The sequence below is a fragment of the Magallana gigas genome, chromosome 3 (assembly GCF_963853765.1).
Source record: "Magallana gigas chromosome 3, xbMagGiga1.1, whole genome shotgun sequence".
NCBI lineage: Eukaryota > Metazoa > Mollusca > Bivalvia > Ostreida > Ostreidae > Magallana > Magallana gigas.
The window spans coordinates 11,310,212-11,332,822 of record NC_088855.1 but is presented as its reverse complement, the minus strand read 5'-3'; the positions used below and the strand labels follow the sequence as shown (position 1 = coordinate 11,332,822).

Genomic DNA, 22,611 nt, shown 5'->3' with positions numbered 1-22,611 from the left:
TATTGATCGATTTGAGAGTTGTAATACTAGTGAGCTAATCTCAGGAGCGTATACACGTACATGTATATATCAATATTTAATACTTAAGAAAATTATACAATATATTTAATACAAAGTACTACCCTAAAGAACATATGTATAACATCGATGCATAAATATGTGCTATAGATAGTTTTTACATTCTAAGAAAAGATAATTACCGGTAAGTAGCAAAATGTAAAAATTACACTATAATATAAACACCTTAAAATCATTTCCTCTAAAAATCTAAGATATGTATGAACGGTATGTCATCTGATTTTTTCTGTTGTAATATAGGTGTGCGTCAAGGAGAAAATTTATCTCCTTTTTTATTTTCATTGTATATTAATGACTTAGAAGATTTTTTATTAGATAAAAATATTGTTGGGTTACAAAGTATTAGTTCTTCCATTGAAGATGAGTTGATGTTATACTTGAAACTTTGCCTATTATTTTATGCAGACGATACAGTTATTATGTCTGAGACCGCTGATGATCTCCAGAAAGCACTAGATGAATTCCATGTGTACTGTTCCCAATGGAAACTAAATGTCAATGTAGAAAAAACAAAGATATTAGTTTTTTCAAAAGGCACTAAGCCAAAAAACATTTTTTATTATAATAATAACGTTGTTGAAATTGTGAGTGAATTCAAATATTTGGGTACTGTATTTTCCAGAAGTGGATCTTTTTGTAAAGCAAAAAAACACTTGGTTGAGCAAGCACAGAAAGCTATGTATAGTATTATAAGAAAAATAAGACTTTTTAATCTACCCATGGAACAACAGTTTGATTTGTTTGATAAAGTAGTAGTGCCGGTGTAACGAAGAATTTTGACCCGGGTTGAAAATTGACCCGGGGGTCATTTTTCAACGTTGAATATTGAGACGAAAGGTGTTGAATAAAGACCCTAATCCGTTGAAAATTGACCCGCATCGTTGAATTTTGATCACGAAACCGGTTCAAAATTTAACGGCAAAGAAGCACAAATTAACGAATCAATATTTATAACTTGAGTTTATTTAATTAAAAATTATCAGTTTTTACATATTCATTCTTTAGATTTACATGTTCACGTTTCAAATTGGGGGGGGGGGGGGGGGCAACAATGAGACTTCAATGATTATTTTTCGAATTTACATATTATCCCTTTTAATGTGTAATAACTCTTTTATTCATAATAAACTGTTCGCGTATTGCTGTTTTGTGTTATATCTATATTTAAAAAAAGATGTTTTTTTTTAAGAATATACATGGTTATACGTTAAACTATTCAATTCAATAACACTCCTTTTTTTAAACTCGCTGGATAAGTGTAAAAATATAAATAATTAAGAAAATTACAATACGTCACATTGTTTAATTTTGGTTTTACATTCACCCAGTAAATTGAAACTTTGATATTGTTCATTGCAATTTTTCTGGGTGGGTGTAAATACAAAATTTACAGTATTTCATATTTTGAGTTTTGTTTTTGCACCCACTGAGTTTATTAAAACTGTGATTATCTGAATTTTTTATTCACGCCCATCCAGCCAATAGCAGTTTACAAAATGATGATACGCTAACATGTACTCTTTCATGAACAATGCTGTAGTAACTATATATCTCGAAAGCCGATATATTTTAGTGTTTTATTTGTTCCGTTAGGATAACTTCTGATGTAACTAAATATCACCAAATCGCTAATTTTTCTAGGCATAAACTATTCTGCTTCATGGAATCTGTAGCAAGTTGGCAACCTAATTTTTGTACAAGATGACCATCAAATAATTTTGCTTTAATAGTTTCTTAATTGCTTTAAACACAAAAATTTAAAATAAATTTACTAACAGTAATTGTTTTCGCCAATAAATTGGTAAATTACATTTTCTGAATAGAAATATGTAGAAGATCATACAACAGCGTTGGAGTAGATGTTTTACCTTCCCATCACAGGCACCTACATTATTGATTTTATTTAAACGTTTTTCATTGAAATTCAAATGGATCGGATAACAGACATAGCCTATGTAGACCCTTTCAAACATACAAAGTCAAGAAGTGGTGTTATAAAATGATCTGTGATCATAAGAATATATATTACTAGTTTACAGAATATTATTGCTATTTTGTGTATAATAATAATAATAATAATAATAGTTTATTTCCAATTTTGGGCCCAGAGGGCATACAAGATTACAGATATTAGATAGAAATGCCTAAATAATAGATTCAGCATATAAAAATAGTCCATACACATACATGAACTTGTAACAGCCGGGCAAATGTACATCAGTATGTCAAAACATATGAACAGTGTGCATATAATATATAGTCATAAAGGTAATTTATACAAATATAAAGATAGTATCAAGATTTGTATAAGTAATTCACCGGTCATTTAGATCTCAAAGTATTCTGTCTTTTTTTGAAAGCATTGATCAGAAATTCCCTTAACTTTGTAATTATTATTTTGTCTTCATTCGACATTAACCAGATAAATTTGTCTTTCTTTGTTAAAAGTATAAAGTTTTTGTTGAGTATTGAGACATAATGGAAAAATGAATTTCTTTCTTCTTTATATAATAGACATTCAGTAAGAAAGTGATTTTCATCTTCTACACAATTTTGGTTACATAATAAACATGTCCTTTTGTTTCTTTCTAAAGGAATTCTTTGACCAGTATTATTTTTTGTAAATTCATATCTACCTCTTTCAACTCGTAAGTCATGTGCACTTATTCTGAATCTACAAAGTATTTTTCTTAAATTATGAGAATGGATAAACATATATGATTCCATTGTAAAATTTTCTTTATATAAAAAATAAGTATCAAGTTTTCCAGAGTTTAGGCCCTCTTCACGTTTTAATGCCCAGTAATTTAAAAAGTGTTTTCTTAAAATTGTATATAAGACAAAGGATACTTGAATATTGAATAATTATCTGAACATTTACCATATATGATTGTAAGACATATTGTTGGTAGACATGTTCACTCACACCTACATTAACAAACCTATCACCTTCATTTATACTTGCAGAGATACAATTAAACATAAGAATGAGATTTTCATGATCTAGCACATTTGAAAAGAACAGTAAATAAAAGGGAACTATATAATAAGTAAGTAAACATGTATAATACTTAAATATGTTTAAGTATATATTGTAACTTAAGAGAATCAAAAGCGCTTGGGAGCTCTAATATACATTGTAACTATAAACATTTGAAACAATTTTACAATTTTATTTGTATGAAAAATCAGAACTACCATAAAATATATATCTAATATGAAAAGGTACACTAATGTCAATAAGTTGTTTAAAAAGTTCGTCTGTTTGTTGAGTGTATCTTGGACATCCAAGAAAAAAATCACATTTCCTTCAGATTCAGACCCACAGTATAAACATCGACACTCATCATTTAAAAAATCCTTGAGAACTCTTTATCTATTCAACTTTTTGCATGCCTTTTCATATGTACCATTAATATGTTTAGATCAACCATCCTCTGACTGTACATGTAGATGTAAGCCTACTTTTTTAAATCGCATGTTTACATTTTTAGTGTAGAGGGAATTTGTTTTTAATTATGAGAAAATATATAACGTCAGTTGCCTGTGTTTCTAATTTACAGGTAAACAATGGAATTGAAAACTTAAAATAATAGAGATGAATTGTATTTTTTTGTTTAAACTATGACTTTGCACATGCAGAAAGTTGGCCGGTGCATCAAAAATAGTTTATCTGGCAAGTTTATGAAAAACTATTGTTAAGTCGTATAAAATGAATAAAAACTGTTGACGACTTGTTGGATAAAAATATGACAACCATTCATTTATTATTTTGACAGGGAAATATTCTGACTTCTTCAAATTAAGCACAGGTACCTGACGTTATATCTTTTTGTCTTAATATAAATATATATATACCCGTTACTTAATATAACAGTAGAGAGGTTATAGTTTTTAATTATTAGAAAAATATACAATGTCAGGTGCCTGTCGAATAAAGCTTTTGGTTGAATTGCCTTTAGTTAAAAGTAACGATAAGAGTCAATATTCGTTAGATATATTTATCAGAGATTATGACAAGTTTAAACTTTAAATTCTGTCACATGAGGGAATAAAAATCGATTCTGTCAAAAATAATTATAGCCTGACTCGCCCGTTCCATTTCGAAACAAACGGTCATCTTCTTAGCTTTATTTCAGAGTATTGTATTAATAAATGAATATTATATTTTCAGTATCAAATTTAAATGATTAATCAGACATATAAACCTAAAATAAATCAGCCACGTCCGCATATGCATCGGACAGTATAAAAATTTTAAAACTGAAACTTTCAAACATGTGCATGATTTTACATTTAAACCGTGTAGAGTAAGTTCCAGTTTAGATCAACACTTTGAAGTTGGGGTCAATTCTCAACAGGATCAATTTTCAACGTGTCGTGGTCAATAGAGTTTAGAAAAATCTTTCTCAAACCGTTGAAAAATGACCCCGGGTATAAATTTCACGATTTTGGTCTCAATTTTCAACGTTGAAAAATGACCCCCGGGGTCAATATTCAACGTTGAAAAATGACCCCCGGGTCAATTTTCAACCCGGGTCAATATTCTTCGTTACACCGGTTTTGCTCTATGCTTGTGAAATCTGGGGTTACGAGAATATAGATATTATTGAAAAAATCCATTTGAAATTTTAAAAATATATTCTATGTATGAAAAGTAGTACTCCATCGTATATGGTCTATGGTGAATCAGGTCGTTATCCTTTATACGTAACTGTATATTCTCGAATGATTTCTTATTGGACAAAAATGATCCAAGGTCAAGACAATAAGATTGTGTTTACTGTTTACAAATATTTAGCAAACCAATATATGTATAATAATGACTGTGTAAATCCATGGACTGATTTTATACGACATATCTTAGACTCATGTGGGTTCTCTAATATCTGGACAGAACAATGTACTGCAATAGTTAATGATAAGTGGATTTCTGCCGCCATCAAACAAAGACTGCAGGACCAGTTCATTCAGAAATGGGCAAAAGATATAGATAATTCATCTAAAGGTCAAATATATAAAATTTATAAACAAAAGTTTGGTTTTGAAAAATACTTAGGCATTCTTACTAAAAAATTTTGGAAACCACTTATTAAATTCAGAACAGCAAATCACCGTTTACCGATTGAAACCGGTAGATGGTATGGAATTCCTGTAAATGACAGAAGCTGCACACTCTGTAATAGTGGTAAATTAGCGGACGAATACCATTTTATTCTTGAATGTAAATTTTTTTTTAACTTTACGTAAGCAATTTCTATGTACCAAGTATTTTCAAAAACCAAGTACATTAAAATTTAGGGAACTGCTGATGACAACGAACATCAAAACATTGAAAAAATTAAGCTCTTTTATATTGAATATCCAAGAGCAATTCTGCTGTCCAGCCTAAACTATATTAGCATTTATTATTATTATTACTCTCCGCGTATTGAACACCAATGAAACATTGTATTAAATTTTTATATGATGATCTATTTTTTTTTTTTTCTACCACTTTTTGTATTATTACTATTTTTTTTTCTCTTACTTAATTATGCTTACTAACACATGTAATACTATGTTGTATTATAATTTATATATAATTTATTAGACCCTTGACATCACAATTTAATGTAAATATGTTATTGTACCTCATGTACCATTGTATGATAATGGTTTGAGAGAATAAATAAATTGAATTGAATTGCCTCTCGATGATATTCTTTTTAAACAAATAAAGATAGATCGATTATAATTATTGCTAAGATTGGAGCACCCAAAGAGAAGTACATGTAAGTTGACATTAGTTGGGTCTGGAAGTTTGCTAATTGTAAAACTACGTATTTCATTGGAATTTTGACAAGATAATGGTTATTACTTTTTATTGAACCACAGGTACAAAATGGGGAGGGACAAAGGTTTCTGCGGAACAAATAAAGTTTGAGGGTACTACACTTTACAGAAATTTGTCCTATTCTGGATCTAAAATTATAGTAATGGGGAATTTTTATATTGTTACGATTTAGATATATTTTTTTTTATTTCTTAAAGAAAAGTTGTTTTGTATTTCTTTCGGTAATGTATATGTATTTCAGAGCCTCGTTGTATATGTATTTGAAAGAAAATTTAAAACTCATAAAATAGTTTTGTTGAAGCGTATATTGTGTAGAATTATTACTTCCTATATTATGTGTTACATTTTAGAGATTTTATTCCGGTATATTATTAAAAACATGAGCATATTCTAAGGCTGATCTAATAGAAGAAAAGCATATTTTTTTGTAAGCAGTTCGTGTGTGCATTTGTCTCAATCTTGTGTACGTTTTTGATACATGTAGCATTTAGTTGGAACGGCTACAGCAATCTGTAGGTTCCACGATAGGTTACTGCTAGAAATTACACCAAGATGTTTGTGCGATTCAACTTCTTTGAGGTGAACATTATTAAATATACATGTAAGCCAGGGATCGATGAAAAGGCCTGTTAATTTTATTAGAAATGCCATACATTCAGTTTGATTGGGTTAAACAATTTTCTAACCAGTCATTATTTTTTTTTTCAAAATTGGTGTTTAGCAGAGATAAACGGGTTTCAACAGTTATACTTGCATGTACTTGTTGATATAATATATAGACTCATTAAAAAAATCTAGGCTAGCAAAAAAAGGGGGAGGGGGACTTCCCAAAATCTTGAAAATTCTAATCCGTGACGGAGGAGGGGTACTTAGTAATTTATTTTTAACAAGCAAGCCGATTTATGCTAAGAATTCGAAAATGGCGGGAAACGGTTAACTTTATGGTGTCATATTTCTAAACTGTGGGCATTTGGATCGTAGTATTATATACAGGGAACGTACCAACCAGGGGTTGGGGTGGGTGGTGTGGGTGGAGTAGGCAACCTTTTTTTCTAATAAACACATATACATAGAAAAATAAATATTTTTACAACGAACTGGCCCAAGGCCTTTCACTTAAATAGGTTTAAGATCCAGTACATTGCCCCATCTTCTTTCCAAACAGATTAAGATTTTGAGTGAGTTAGTGATTGGTAAAGGATTAGGTAGGTTGTTTGGTAACTCTACCCCTTCCCCCTTCCCCAACGTTTGAAAAACGATGTCAGCATACATGGACATACCACATAAAGCATGCTCTACATTCAACGCTCATATGAAATCAAATTAAAAAATTAACAATTGGAATCATTTATATGTACCAGAAGAGAGTTTTACCATATTTTACCATAATAAAATACAAATGATTGGAAATCGTAAAACGCATTCAAAGGTATGAGGAAATACTGCGTCATGCGCCAATATTCTTGGGAGCGAAACAAACAATCTTCGCCTTCCTTCAGTATGTATATTCCATTAAAACTAAGGAGGAAGGTTTGCAGAGTCCAACGTCCAAGAAATAAACAAAACAGAATAATGTGAATGAAGAGGTTTGTTGTCGATTCTCTAAACTCGGACTGTGCCGTGCGTCGAGCAACTATAATATAGACAGAGTGATAATATGTCACGATTAACCCTAAGGCGTTTTTGGTGAAAATTGTACTTGATCCCTCCACTTGACAAACGAAGACCGAAGCACCTCCAATTATGAATATAACAACATACCCCGCCATTCCAAACATGAAAACTACGTCCCATGTGGCAAAAGGGATTCTTTCGATACAACCTAAATTCAAGTTTTGGATTCCAGCAAGGATGATGAGTATCATAACAATGAGGCAAAAAATACTCAACATATTCCAGTAAACTTTAACGGTACCGACATCATCAGGCACGTATCTCATTAGAAGAGCCATCGTAAAAAACGGACATCCCATCAGAAGCCCGACAGAAAAGGATACGATTCGAACTATCCTACGGATTTGGTTACCTCGACAACTTGTGTTCTCTTGTTGTGGAATACTTGCAGTTGACAATTCGTCTTCTTCATTGACTGTGTAGCGGTTTCTTATTTGTGATGTAGTTTGTATTGAGGGCCACAGACGAACAAGAAACATTGATGATAACAAAAAGAACAGCATGCTAACACTGAGAAAAAACGAATTAAATTTTTGGAATGTTTTTTGCGTTTCTGAATGCCAGAAGCAATCTTCCCATGTTGATGAATTGGATTCTGGTGATGTATCATTCCGAAAAGTATAAATATAACTTATTTCCCTCGCTATGAAAAAGATCCATACACTAGTGTTTGCTAAAAGCAATCCTCCAGTTAAGTAATTGACTAACAATCCACCAAGAAGTTGAGAATTTCTTAAATACGTAATCAGACTCAATTGGATCAACATGAACACTATCTTCAGAAGTGATGACATTATGCTTGTAATCTCGTTAAGTACTGGACTTTTTTTCACGCACTCAAATTTAATGGCCAAATTTTTTCCGGAAAACAAAAGCACCCCTAACCCAACAAACCACAGAAACTTGATCTCTAGTTCGACGCATTTGTTTTTTAATTGTTGCCGACGTCTTAAGGCATTATTTGACCGACAGACGACGAAGAGGATCAAAACGAAGGCTAAAGCAACTGTTCCCGCAACCACTGCTGGTGCTAGAGTTTCTCGTAAAGAAGAGACGGTAGAGTTCTCCACTGCAACTAACGAATATACAATCATGATAAGTATAGTTGCAAAACCACAGGCGATGGAGACTGTCAATGACATACTTCCGTCTGAATTTCCTTCTTCAGCAGGGTTACCAAAACTGAGTGGTCTCAGCAATAAAAAGTTGATGATGTAAGAAAGTATCCTCTTTACTTCGTCTTTTATATCAATAAAATTAAAAAAAAATCCAGTCAAAATACATAATTAGCATGTGGTTTTTTTATTACAGTGTATCGTAATCATCTAAACACAAACACCTGCCCTCTGTAAGTTCTATAATTGAAACCGTTTTTATTAAAAGCTTAAAATTAAAACAAATTTAAAATCGGAAAATTTCACAATAAACCCTTAAGGCTTGCCGTCTTAAAACATCATTTTTACTATAGATCTTTGCCATTCTCTTTTGACATGCATGAAAAGCCAAAAAAAAAAATAATAATTTCAGTAATACTAATTTTATGAAAGAATCTTACCCATATCTTCTTATACCGATGTTTATGTAAGCAATTAAATCCAAGACACAAGTACGCCGAACTCACCAGGAAAGCATTGTACGAACCATTAACTACATATATATATTTTAAAAAACTACAATACCAAAATGCAGGAAAATTTTAACAAGAAAATGACATAAAGTTGAAATTTATTGTTGCATACGAAAGTAATAATATTGTTTATTTGATATTAAGGACATTTTGTATATACGTCCCTTTTCAAAAACTGCAAGTGCATGGGTTAGAAATGCTCGGGTGGACATGATTTACAAATATTTTTCTTGAAAATAAATAAGTGTCTTAAGTTATCGATTAAGTAACACAATGTATTCGTTTCAAAACTCGACTTTACAAAAGATCATTTAGGGCATGGATACCCCCACCACTTTTCAACATTATACAGTGGAGCCTCACTTATTGTATATATTCTGAAAATCGGGACAGACTTTCCTTTTTGTTTTGTAATTAATAATACACCGTACCGTATATGTCGGTCGAAAATGGGATTTTTTAAAATAGCTCACTATAGAGCTAGTTTAATTGGTATCATTTTTTTTTATATCTCTTCTTTAAATATTCATACTTTTTCTTTCAACACTACATGTACATGTATTTAAAACTGTTGTCTGAAATGCGCAGTATTATAATTTATTGGTTTTGTTTAGATTAAATGAGGAAGAATGTACATTTAATCACAGCTGTAAGGAAAGAATATTCTACTTTTGTTTATTGAAAGAGTAAGGAAATTTTCAAACAAACAAACAGACAATATTAACAAATGAATGTATCATTAACATTTGATTGAATCATTTTAGTGTATACAGTGTTGACCCCCCCCCCCCCCGTGTTTTCGCTTTGCCCACGGACAACGAGAGCGAATTCAAAAAGGGGAGTATATTTACTGTGTACTGTATTTTATTTAGGTATGGTCAAGATCATTATCGTTCTTTCCGACATAGAATAGATCAAATAATTAAGACTCTGTATAGGAATATAAAGTGACAGAGACACAGATGTATTCATCTTAAAAAAAAGAAAACAATAAAGTGCATATAAAAAATTGCTTTCAAATTAATTATTTTGTAAAATTAACTGTTTTCCCCTAACATATTCGGACTTTCCAGTGTAACTTAAATCATTGCTTCCGCTGAGGCAATGCACTTACACGTACATTGCCCTTTAAGGTAGTCCTATACTCGGCACTAAATGGACTCAATCATTAAAAGCTTAGCTTTAAATCTATACACGCTATAATTTGCGTCAATTTTGAATGACAGTGAAAACGCATGTGCTTGTCTACTTATAAAAGTTATCCTTAATCTGTAAATTACAAGGATGAATTCCATCTCGTTACAAAGATATAGATTTTTAATTGTTTATTTTTCTGCCAGGAAAATATACCTTTTCATGAATATTGATGAAGGAAGAGCAAACCGACCACATTGCGCATGTCCGCGGAGAACTAGGTGGTCGTTATTGTTTGCCTAATTAAATATCCAACTTGATTTTTAATATGCTTAACAGTTGTTTATTTGAAATACATACATGTATAATGAGTAAAATACGCTTGCCATTCACGATACCCTTACTTCTGCATTAACACTTATAGGATCTATAAATAGCACATAGGGGAAAAACACAGGTCTACGTCATTTTTTTAAAGGAAGTATTCATATCTACTCACAGGCTTGTATTTTTTTCTTTTGTTTGTACTCGTATATCGGACAAATTTATGCTTTACTGAAAATATCCTTTCCTTTGTGAAACTATCACAATTATGAAGATGTTGACCCTTCACCAGTTTTGGTATGATAAGCTAAATTTAGCTGTCGATATCACGTGATAGATTGATATTCACGAGGAGGCATTACTTTCCTGGCAGGAAAATAAATATTTTTTATTGTTTAATATTTGATTTATTTGTTACGTGATCGAATTGAGCATTATAATTAACAGAATAAAGGTAACTTTTATTAGTAATCAAACACATACATTTTCCCCTTTATTCAAAATTGACGCAAATTATAGCGTGTATAGCTTTAAATGATAAATATACATTCTAGCAATACATATGCAAAAGAAAATATGTATGTTTACATGCTAGTTTGTTTGTTATCACCTCTCAGACGGGTGTACCCCCTTGCGAAAATTATTTACAATTATGAAATTTGCCAGACGTCCGTTTTTCCTAAAAATAATTTTTTGGGAAAATTAGAACTGAACATACAAAATAGAGTATAAATATTTATTTAAGCCATATCTCATCAATAATTTTGCGCAAATTTTTGTAAGTAAGTACGCTTTATGGACCTGATGTATCAAAATAGAATACATAAAAAGCAATGCTAGTATCGCGTTTGGTAATTTTTTTTACTATTTTATGGACTCAAACTTAAATTCATGGTGTTTATTCTATAGATTGACATCTTAGAAAACATATTTGGTAAAATAAATTATATGTTGACGGATTACTTTTCACGCTATAAGCTCTAAACCAAGTAGACCCTGACGAAAAAATCCGTAAAAATCACATTTTGCTACAGTTTTCTGGCTAGATCTGTCAACAATGTTAGATATCATTTAAACATTAATTAATTGACGATTGATTAAATTCGAAATAGCTTCTGTCTCTAAATTTAAACCGGTTTTAGTAAAAGAAAAAGAAAAATATATATTTGAGAAAAAAGTAAATGCCCAATTCTGGTGTCCACGAAATCACCCACCTAAATTATTAAATTCATTGTCACTGGGCCAGGCCATTGGACAGAAGCTGAGGCTTTTTATACAGGGGGATATATAGAATATCACACTTTTGTTTTGATCTCGGCCCTGGTATCAGCCCGAGCGGTTGGTATCGGCCCAAGCCCGAAGGGCGCGGGCCGATACCATCCGAGGGCTGATACCAGGGACGAGATCAAAACAAAAGTGTGATGTTGTTTATATCATATATCTAAAATCAAAGACTTTAATTCAAATTTAAATTCCAAATAAGGAATATAATTTATCATGAAGAAGCTATAGATTTTTTTCGGATTTACAAAACTTGTTCGTTCTTATTTCTTTTTATATGTGTTAAAACTGTAAAGAGTTGTCGGACTTTGTTGACAAACCATCGTCATTTAAAATACAGTAGAAGAGAGTCTGTCGTCTGAAATGAAGGACTATCTTCTAGAATTCAAAATTATCGCGAGATAAACTTCCCTCCTACGCAGCTTCGTTATGAGTCAAATTCTTTCACTGGGATTTTGTAAGTTTCCCGTCAGATTCCATTCATAAAGATCCATACTGTTATATAGAAAGTTATTGGAGAACGTTCATAAGCGCGTCCATTACTTTAACCCCTTAATTTTTACAGTCTAATCTCTGATTTTCTAAGATTAAGTCTCGTTCCATCCTTCTCTATATCCTCCATAATTTAAACGTTGATTGATATAAATAAATCGTGCTATTGTTCTATAAATACAATCCCCTTACTTAGATACACATCACTCTTTGGCGCTATTTTTGAATCATAATTTTTTTTTTTGGTAATACATCAAAATATTCAGACGTGTAAGGTGATAATTTGTATTATATATTCGTTATTCTATCGTTTTTTCACAAACTAGTCTTAATTTAAAGCAGAGATATATGGAAATTATCAATTTCAAATTTGAGAGCAATACACCGCCTTGACGACGGGCTGAGACAGAGAAATATCAGCCCCGAGGGCGATACAGCCCTAGCTTCCGGTTGCTGTCTCACCAAAACACGTGTATCAGGGCTGATACACTACTAGGTATATGATATATGACCATATATCCATATATTTACATCTACCGAGTGTGATTCCCTCTATTTCTTACGGAAACTTATGGTTAATTCATAGCTCTATAGAAACAATCAGACTGAAATCTACATAAACCGTTTATCGATTGGTCGAAATCTACAGTGGCTGAAACTGACAGGACTGAAATCGACACGCCCTGTTTATCGATTGGTCGTTACCTATAACGACCTAAGAAAAATCACGGACTGCACGTAATAATCATGATGACGTCAGACTCAAAGTCTCAGAGGAGACGATTTGGCTGTTTCTTTTAGCTAACGTACTTGTGTACATTGACAGTAATTAAATGAATTACTTTTTATAATAAATTAATTAATTAGTCAAAGAATGATGTAAATATAAACAATAAAACGTTCTCTTGGATGATTCATGTGGGTTATGGAGGTAACGGTCATTGCAAAAAATATAACGTAACCCGCTAACGCGGGTTATGTATTTTTTCATCGACATTTTTTTGTCGCCACATTCATATTCCGCATGGATCGCCAAAGAAAGCATTTTATTGTTTGAATATTAAAAATGAAATTTTCATCTGCTGTCTGTCATCCATTACAATTTAAACCCCATCTTAAAAAACATGGTATATTGTCACTTAGCAATATTGAATTAAATATGTGTTCTATTTTAGAAAATCTATTTTTATTAGTATACAGTGCATTGTACATTACGTATATAAAAAAGCTGTATGCATTTTGTGTGCAAACAACTGTGAATGTTATTTAAGATTCCCTATTACAGACCTGCTGGTCTCTAATCACCAAAAGAATATCTTTGCCGTTTACATATAAGAAATTGAAAGATCAAATTTTCAGACGGCATGCATGTCCCTGTTTGAGACTCGTGTACAAAGTACGTACATGTATGAGTTTGAGATTATCAAAAGCAAAATGCCATACTGGTTAGCCACGTATGGCCAATGTAACCGTTTCATACCTGAAATAATAGTAGTCTTAACATGTTGTCCAGACTCCGTTTGAAAGGTATGCAGTTTCTATGTCTCAACTGTAAAATAGTTTATTTACAAATATATAGAAGGACAAAGAGTATTGAGGTACTTCTATTTTTTCTGAAGTTACTCATGTTAAACTCCACTTTGTAGCTGTTCAAACGTTGTGTTTTATTAATAAAATGTGCACTTAATGTTTGCTCCTGAAATGTCTGATACTCCAATCTTCATAAAGATTATCAATGACGCAACTAGTTAATTGTTCATTTAAAAGTAGTACTGGGTATTAACTAAAGGACGTTCGGCAAAGCATCTTGTTCCAAAGTTGACTATGGGCAATCGCGCATCATTCGAAATCATAATCAGTTAATCATCTTATCATAATAAGTAGGCCTGTAAGAAAATTAGGAAACGTAGATAACGCCAACGTCTACATATTTTGAGAAGCTTAGCTTTGCATTTTAAGTTAACAAAGTAATATACAAAGAGAGAAAGTTTTCTAAATTTTTATACAAGAAATCACTTTAAAACCATATTTTACCGTAATAAAATACAAATGATTGGAAATCATAAAATGCATTCATAGGTATCAAAAAATACTGCATCGTACGCCAGGATTCTTCATCAGGAAACAAGCATTTTTCGCCCTCCTTCAGAATGTACATTCCTTGAGAAGTTAGGAGGAAGGTTTGCAGTGTCCAGCGTCCCAGAAATGAACAGAACAGAATAACATGGATGGAGAGATTTAATGTCGATTCTCTAAACACGGACAGGGGGGTACGTTGAGCAACAATGATGTACACAGTGTGATAATATGTCAAGATTAGGCCCAAAACGTTCTTGATGAAAATTGTGACTGACCGATCAACGTGACAAACGAAGATTGAAGTGATTCCAAGAATGTTTAAAATTACATTACCCGCCATGCACAACATCAGAATCACGTCCCACGTGGAAAATGGTATTTTTTCAAGACAACTCAAATGTAAGTTTTGTATTCCAGCAAGGATGATGAGTATTAATATAGACAGGCAAAGAATAACAAACACGTCCCAGAACACCTTTACGGGAACGATATCGTTAAAGTACACCCACCTCATTAAGATAGCCATCGTAAAAAACGGACTATTCATTAGGAATCCAACAAGAAAGGAAACGATACGGACTTTCCTCCGATACTTAATAAGTTGGTCTGCGGTGTTAGGTCTTCCATCGCTGTTTATCGACACGTCTTCATTTACAACACATCGGTTTCTCATTTGTGTTGTGCTTTGAATGGAGGGCCACAAACGAACGAGAAACATAGTCGATAACAAAAAGAACAAGGTGCTAACAGTGAGAAGAAAAGAACTAAGCCTTTGGGATATTTTGTGCGTCTCGGAATGCCAGTAGCAATTATCCCATGTTGATAAATTCCTAGCTAGCACGGAAGAAGAAGCGTTTTGAAAGGCATAAATATAAATTATTTTTACTGTTATAAAATTGACCCATATACAAGTGTTTACCAGAAACAGTCCTCCAATTAAGTAGTTGATGAATATCCCTCCAATTAAACGCTTATTCCTTAAATACGTAATGAATATCATCTGGACTAACATGAACATTATCTTCAAGAACGAAGATACTATTTTCGAAATCTCGCGAAAGCCTGAAGAAATGTTTACGCACTCAAATTCAATCGCCAAATTTATCCCAGTACGGAAAAGTACTCCTATCCCAGAAAACCACACAAATTTTATCTCTAGTTCGACACACTTGTCTTTTAACTGTCGTCGAATGACGTCATATGAACGACCAAATACGATGCCAACCAGAAGAACAACCGTTGCAAGGGTTCCTGTGACCATCAATGACACCAAAAGTTCCCAAATAGAGTCGGTGTTTAAAAAGTCATCAGCAACAGGAGAAGATAAATATATAATGGTGATAAGTAAAATTGCGAAACCACAGGCAAATGAAACGGTTGATGACGTACTTCCGTCCGACGTTTCAGCATCAGTAAGATTTCCAAATCTTAGTGGCCCAAGCAACACAAAGTTGATGACGTATGATATTCTTCTCCTTATTTTTTCTGTCATTGCTAAAACAAGACAAAACTTTAAATTTTTTGAAATTTGGATTTGTCTAGATTATGAGGGCAAGATTTGCTATTATTGTTATATCTACATTTTTAAGTGCGTAACAAAAATTGTGCATCTCTTATAGTACATGCAAAATAATTTGTTTTATGAAACGAAATATTAACTTTTTTTGGTCGTTTTAAAAATACAATTGTTGCTGACAATTGTAATTGACTTTTTAAGACAATGTAAATATTAGCATAGCATATATAAATTTCGTTAAAGATATTCTTGAAATTTATTCACGTAATTCTCACCTGATAAAGAAACTGGCATACTTTCAATTAAAAAAAAATCACTCAACATATTGTGTTGGTACGCAATAACATTTCGAGTTGACTGATATTTTTTCGGACCTTGAAGAGCGTTGAGAAAGGACTCGTTTAAATGGTAAATATCTAATGCTAAAGTGGCCCACCGAGTTCACGTTTAATTCTCTGTAGAGTACCAAAGAAATCGTTGTAAAGGGAAATAAAACTAAATACAGGAAGAAAAGTTAATCTGAAATGATATTTTAAATTGTAGTCTGACCTATTCAAATTATTGAGACAATTTCAAATCCTTAAATTTAAGGAAACGTTGATACGTTTGAATAGCATTAATACAAATATGGGAATTTCCGGGCGAAGGTATTTTACATTAGATGTGCTTGATAAAGTGTTACGCATAAATTTTACTGACAGTCCATGTTTTGATATAAACATCAACCAAACATAAATATAACGATTCCTTTAATTTCTGAAAGCTGAATTCAAATGCATTATGTTATTTTAAAATGCCAACTTTAATTCAAGTAGCTATAATAAATAGATTTTATATCTCTCATTTAGCTTCCATGGTAGCATAATCACATAATCCAATAATTATTTGGAACAAGATTAGCTTTTTAAAAAGCTAAAAAAAAAACAGCCAGCGGAATTTTAATTTTAGGTCAAAAGTGAATACACAATCTATTAATATTTACATTCTACTATGTTTTTCCATTAAATTCAGTGATGTTTAAATGCCTCTAAATGCAACACCTATTCACTGCGTATGAATTAACAAGTAATTTACAAAGTAGTTCTCAAACAGTGATTTCTATGTTATCGGTGAAAAAATACATTTTATAAATGTTGTCAAAACATCATGTTTCACAGTTATTCTTAAAAATTGAATTTATTATTAAAAGCAAAATTTTAAGAGTCATTTTTCATGGATTATATTTTCATGCTCGTCGATCTCATCTCAACAGTCTTTTAAATAACCAGTTTAAACCGGTTTTATAAACAGCTGTTCTTGCTGTTACTAATTTACTCCCTCCGTTGTCTGCAATTTATATCGATTTATTTAAATAAATAATTAATTTCATCAGTATGGGAATGTAAATATAAGCATTAAATGATTTATTTTTGACGTCGTCGTGTCAATAACTGCCGTCAGGTGAGCAGACAAATTATCATAACGCGCTAACGCGCGTTATTCAATTTGTCTGCTCACCTGACGGCAGTTATTGACACGACGACGTCAAAAATAAATCATTCAATGCTATAAAATACAAGATAAATAGTTTCCAGAACAATAATATTATGCGGGTTCACATTAAATTTGCACCCTTATTTTTATGGCTGTACATGTAGGTGAGGAAATAAGCGTGTAGGGTGTACATACAATGTATGACTGCACACCTTCTCAATACTTAAAGTTTCAACTTTGCAAACATAGCTCTTTGAATTTCCTGGTCTCTTCACAAACCACTACCAATATATTTACTATCCGATCTCAGTAAGAGAGTCGGGGTGATATTCGCGGACTCCGGACTGCATGGGGCTGCAGACGATTCCCATTGACAGTCTTTCAATACATCGATGCGCAGTTTGACCTAGAATCTGACCAGTTTCATTACTTCTTCGAATTTTTTTAACACGAACTGTCTAATTCCTTTCAAGAATTCCAATTATAATTAACGCAATTGAAGTTTCATCCTAACTTAATTAGTCAGCCCGCGGTCTGACTAAAAATGGCCGTTGCTTATGTGTAACAATCTATAATTGACAATTATATTCATGTAATGATACGTTACGTACTTTTTCAATATTTAATCTATAATTGATTAACCGATTCAGAGAGGGATATTGATAAAAAGGCGCGAAAAGCTTTCTTTAGCTATTCATACGGGTTAAGAAAGTACATGTAGCAATAATAGCAGAAAGAATACAAAACCTGCTGAGGTGGGTTGCGTATTTTTAACGCAATGCTGATAACCTCTATAGTTCATGAACGCATGAAATAAAATATATGTTTTAATGTTTGTTCGTAGTTGTGAAATATGAGATTTTGAAAAAATTGATTTTATTGAAAGTGACATTTGCAATTTTGAAAATTTTACTTTGCAGACTAATTGATGATAGTTAACAAAAATACAGAATCATAATAAGCCAATAGATCGAACTCATGCCTCATATTTTCGACGCTGAGATTGGTGCAGGTTCGACAATAATCGTTAAATACCATTTTAAAAAGGCACACAGCTGCTCATTTAGCGCAGCACCTGAATTTAATTATACACCTGTCATAATACATTTTGAATATATCAAATGCATTGGATTCAAATAATAATCACGTGCATCCTTTAACTTTATAGAATTCATTTAATCTCACGCCCAATCAGGAAAACTTTATGTGGAGTTCCGTAATAGTTTTAAAGCGTTTTCATATTGACAACAGTCAAAGCCATTACATATTTTTGTTTTGCTATTTGCATCCGGGATACACTATAGAAAAAAATTACACTTAAGATGTATCGCCATAAATTCATATCATCAACAAAAAATAATACAGTACGATCTTGTATTTTTGTAAGAGAGGGTATAATTTCAGGAAAAAGCATGTTTCGGAAATCATAAAACTAATTAAATCAAATGTTGACTTGTAAATTCATGTAATTATAATTTGCAGTTGCATGCGCTCCATTTTCACATATTTCATAAACGGCCATTGTATTTCTTTCAATGAATTGTTTTTAATACTTCACTGAGACCCCAAGTGTCAAATTCATATACTTATATACTGTAATACGTGATGCGCTTCTATTAGCCTAATCTTTTTTAAGATCTTCATTGATAAAAAAATATTTTTCACAAGATTACTCAACACAAAGCCCGGTATCATGGGATTGTTGCGGGTTTTTTTGCACTAAAAAGACATCTTTTTCTTAAAGTTAGTTATTCTTCGCCACAGCAAAGACTGCATAATAAATAAATCAACATAAACTAAAAATCTGACATAAAAATTTTTAATGTTAAAGTATTAGGTATACTCATTACCAGAACCTTTTACCCGGGTACATCGCTAATATTCAATAGTACTACAAATCTCAAAAATAAAAAGAAAATAGTTACATTTATGATCACAAAGTTAATTTCTTGATAAAATTGATTAAAATGATTTTTTAAAAAATCCGTCATGCTTGAAAAACCTTAACTTTTTATTTTACAACATAGCATGTAAAAGGGGAAAAATTAGATATACAAAATATGTTCTAAGGCGAATGTTCATACCGTAATTAAAAAACACAGCCATTTTACCATATTTTACCGTAATAAAATACAAATGATTGAAAATCGTAAAATGCATTTAAAGGTATTAAAAAATATTGCGCCGTAAGCCAACATCTATGATCAGGAAATAAACAGCCTTCACCTTCCTTTAAAATGTATTTACCATGAGAATTGAGAACGAACATGTCCAAAAACCAACGCCCCAGACAGGAACAAAATAGAATTACATGAATGGAAAGATTTGAAATCGATTTACAAAACTCGGAGTGGGGTGTACGTTTAGCAACTATTATATACACAGTGTGATAATAAGTCGTGAATAAATTTAACAAGTTTTTGGTAAAAATTGTGACTGATCTATCTACATTACACAGGAAGATTGAAGTGATTCCGAGTGTGTTCATGATCACATTTCCCGTCATACACATCATCAGAATCAAGTCCCATGTGGAAAAAGAGGTCTTTTCTAGACAATTCAAATTAAGGTTTTGAATCCCAACAAGAACGATAACTATCATTACAGCTAAGACAAGAATAACAAACAAATCCCAGTGAACTTTAATGGATTTTATATCATTACTGTATACAGTCTTCATCAAAATAGCCATTGTAAAAAACGGACTATTTATTAGAAATCCGACAAAGAAGGAAATAATTCGAACTGTCCTGCGATTTTGAATAATTCGGCCAGAGGTATCAGGCTGCCCACTGACACTATTAATACCTGCGTTTACAATACAACTATTTCTCATATGTTGCCAGTTTCGAACTAAGGGCCAAAGTCTTATGAGGAACATTGATGATAACAAAAGAAACAGCATGCTGACATTGAGGAAAAAAGAGCTTAATATACGGGAGACTTTGTGCATCTTGGAATTATTGAAACATTCATTATATATCGATTGATTTGAAAGTGGTAGGAGAGATGTACCGTTAGTATGAATATAGATATCACTTATTCTGAAAGTAACATAATTCGCCCATGTACTGGTATTTGCTAAAAACAAACCCCCGATTAAATAGTTAATGAACAAGCCACCAAGTAGACGCGAGTTTCGTAAGTACGTGATGAAAAACATTTGGATTAACATGAAAATTATCTTCATACACGACAATGTTATATCTGAAATCTCACGAAAGCCTTCAGACACAACTACGCACTCACACTGAATAGCCAAAGTAATAACAGCACGAAAAAGAACCCCTAAACCAGAAAACCACAAAAATTTGATCTCTAGTTCGACACATCGGTCTTTCAACTGTTGTCGACGAATGACGTCATATGAGTGACAAAATACGATTAAGGTCAGAAGAAGACCTGTAGCAACTGTCCCTGACACCAATATGAAGACTAACAATCCCCATAACGAGTTACTTGTAAAATTTTCCATTGTAAATTGAACAGTGAAATAAACAATGGTGATAAGTAAGATAGCGAAACCACAGGCGAAGGAGACAGTCGATGACGTACTTCCGTCCGAAATTCCGTCATTAGTGGGATTTCCGAAACTGAGAGGTCTCAGCAACACAAAGTTAATGATGTATGAGATTATCCTCTTTATTTCATCTTTCATAGCTGAAAACAAAAAGTGGGTATGATGAATCTTGCATATTAAACAATTTACAAATTATTTACATATTATCTAAACAACGCACTATTAAATCGGCGTAAATAAATCATTTAGTCTCTAAAAAATAATTTTTTATCTTGAGCGATTTACAACCAGAAAATATATATTCATGTAACGAAAAGACCTTACCTTTTTGTATAAGTTTACAATGAGTTCCAGTATATCCACGAACTCACAAGAAAATCGAAGAAAGACCATTAAACTGAAAAAGTTCAAGTTTCATTACCAATAACTGGAATCAAATCCTTTTATACTAGAACAATATTCATATTGTTTAGATCTCTTTAAAAAGTTGATGAATTAACTTAATTAAAAAACGGAATTAGCAAAATTGTTAAGATATAATGGCGCTGGGCGTTACTTAGATTAAGTATTCTTGAAAATAGTTTACGCAACAAGAAAAAATATATGACGCATGCTATTTTACTCTTTATTACATCATTACTTGTTAAATAAAAACAAAATTAATCGTTCAGAATTTTAAAAAACTTTACCTGAAAATGATTTTTAATGGCAAAAACTGCCTATTTACCATGGAAAACTGAATACATCGTTTCTTGGTAACTATTCAATGGTTAGCTAAAACATCATAACATTATTAAGTTTTTTTTCTCCGTCAGAAATATCAACAAAATATCAACAAATTGCAAAAATGGGTGTCAATACCGACTAAATTGCTAGAAAATAATACTTTTATTATGTCACAATCTGTATGAGTAAACTCTAGAACACTGGGAAGAAATTTTTAACAAAAAACGTACCTTTTGATCAGACTGGTTCTTCTTTGCAATGAATCAATAACATGACATTTAGAATGGAAAATGAAAATGCCAAGTACAGAAGGAAATTGTTGACAGGCAATGAAATTAATCATATTCGTAATAGGTGTTGAGAACACTCAAACACTCGGACTTAAACATATTTCAAATGTTTGATTAAAAATAAAACATTATATAAATGTAAAGGACTCTAAGTTATAATCATACTCATTTATTTTGTCCACTTATGTCAAGAAGTGTCGTTAGAGTACAGAGATTATTAATTTCTCTGCATTAACTAGATTCAATTAAAGACGTGGTTTCCAGTTTTTTTTAAAAATATTTTTTCCAAGCATTGTTAAGTCAAACCATTTTATAAATGTTGAAGGCACTTAGATATATTTACAGTTTCTGGCAAATGTTTAAAATATATATTAAAGAAGACATTATTGACATCTGTTACAATGCGTGTTTCTAATTGGAGGAGAAGTGATTGGTTGTTTTTACACACGTGCACGGTCACCCTCTTCAACCCCTGACTGTCCCATATACATGTAATTAAAAGAACGTCATACCGACTATGGACTAGTAACTGGGTAAACTATATAATTTTTTAGTGAATTC

The 22,611-nt window shown here is 31.9% G+C and overlaps 1 long non-coding RNA gene across 2 annotated transcripts; it reads right to left on the bottom strand.

Annotated features, from left to right (window-relative positions):
- Window positions 1-18,871: 18,871 nt before the first annotated feature.
- On the bottom strand, window positions 18,872-22,141 carry LOC109618393 (uncharacterized). Of its 2 annotated transcripts, none has more exons than XR_010711800.1 (3): window positions 21,991-22,141; window positions 21,359-21,431; window positions 18,872-21,174 (listed from the first exon to the last, which is right to left on the bottom strand). It is a non-coding gene; the product is annotated as an uncharacterized lncRNA (long non-coding RNA). The 2 variants fall into 2 exon arrangements; XR_010711801.1 differs by lacking the exon at window positions 21,991-22,141 and adding an exon at window positions 21,724-21,957.
- Window positions 22,142-22,611: the final 470 nt, after the last annotated feature.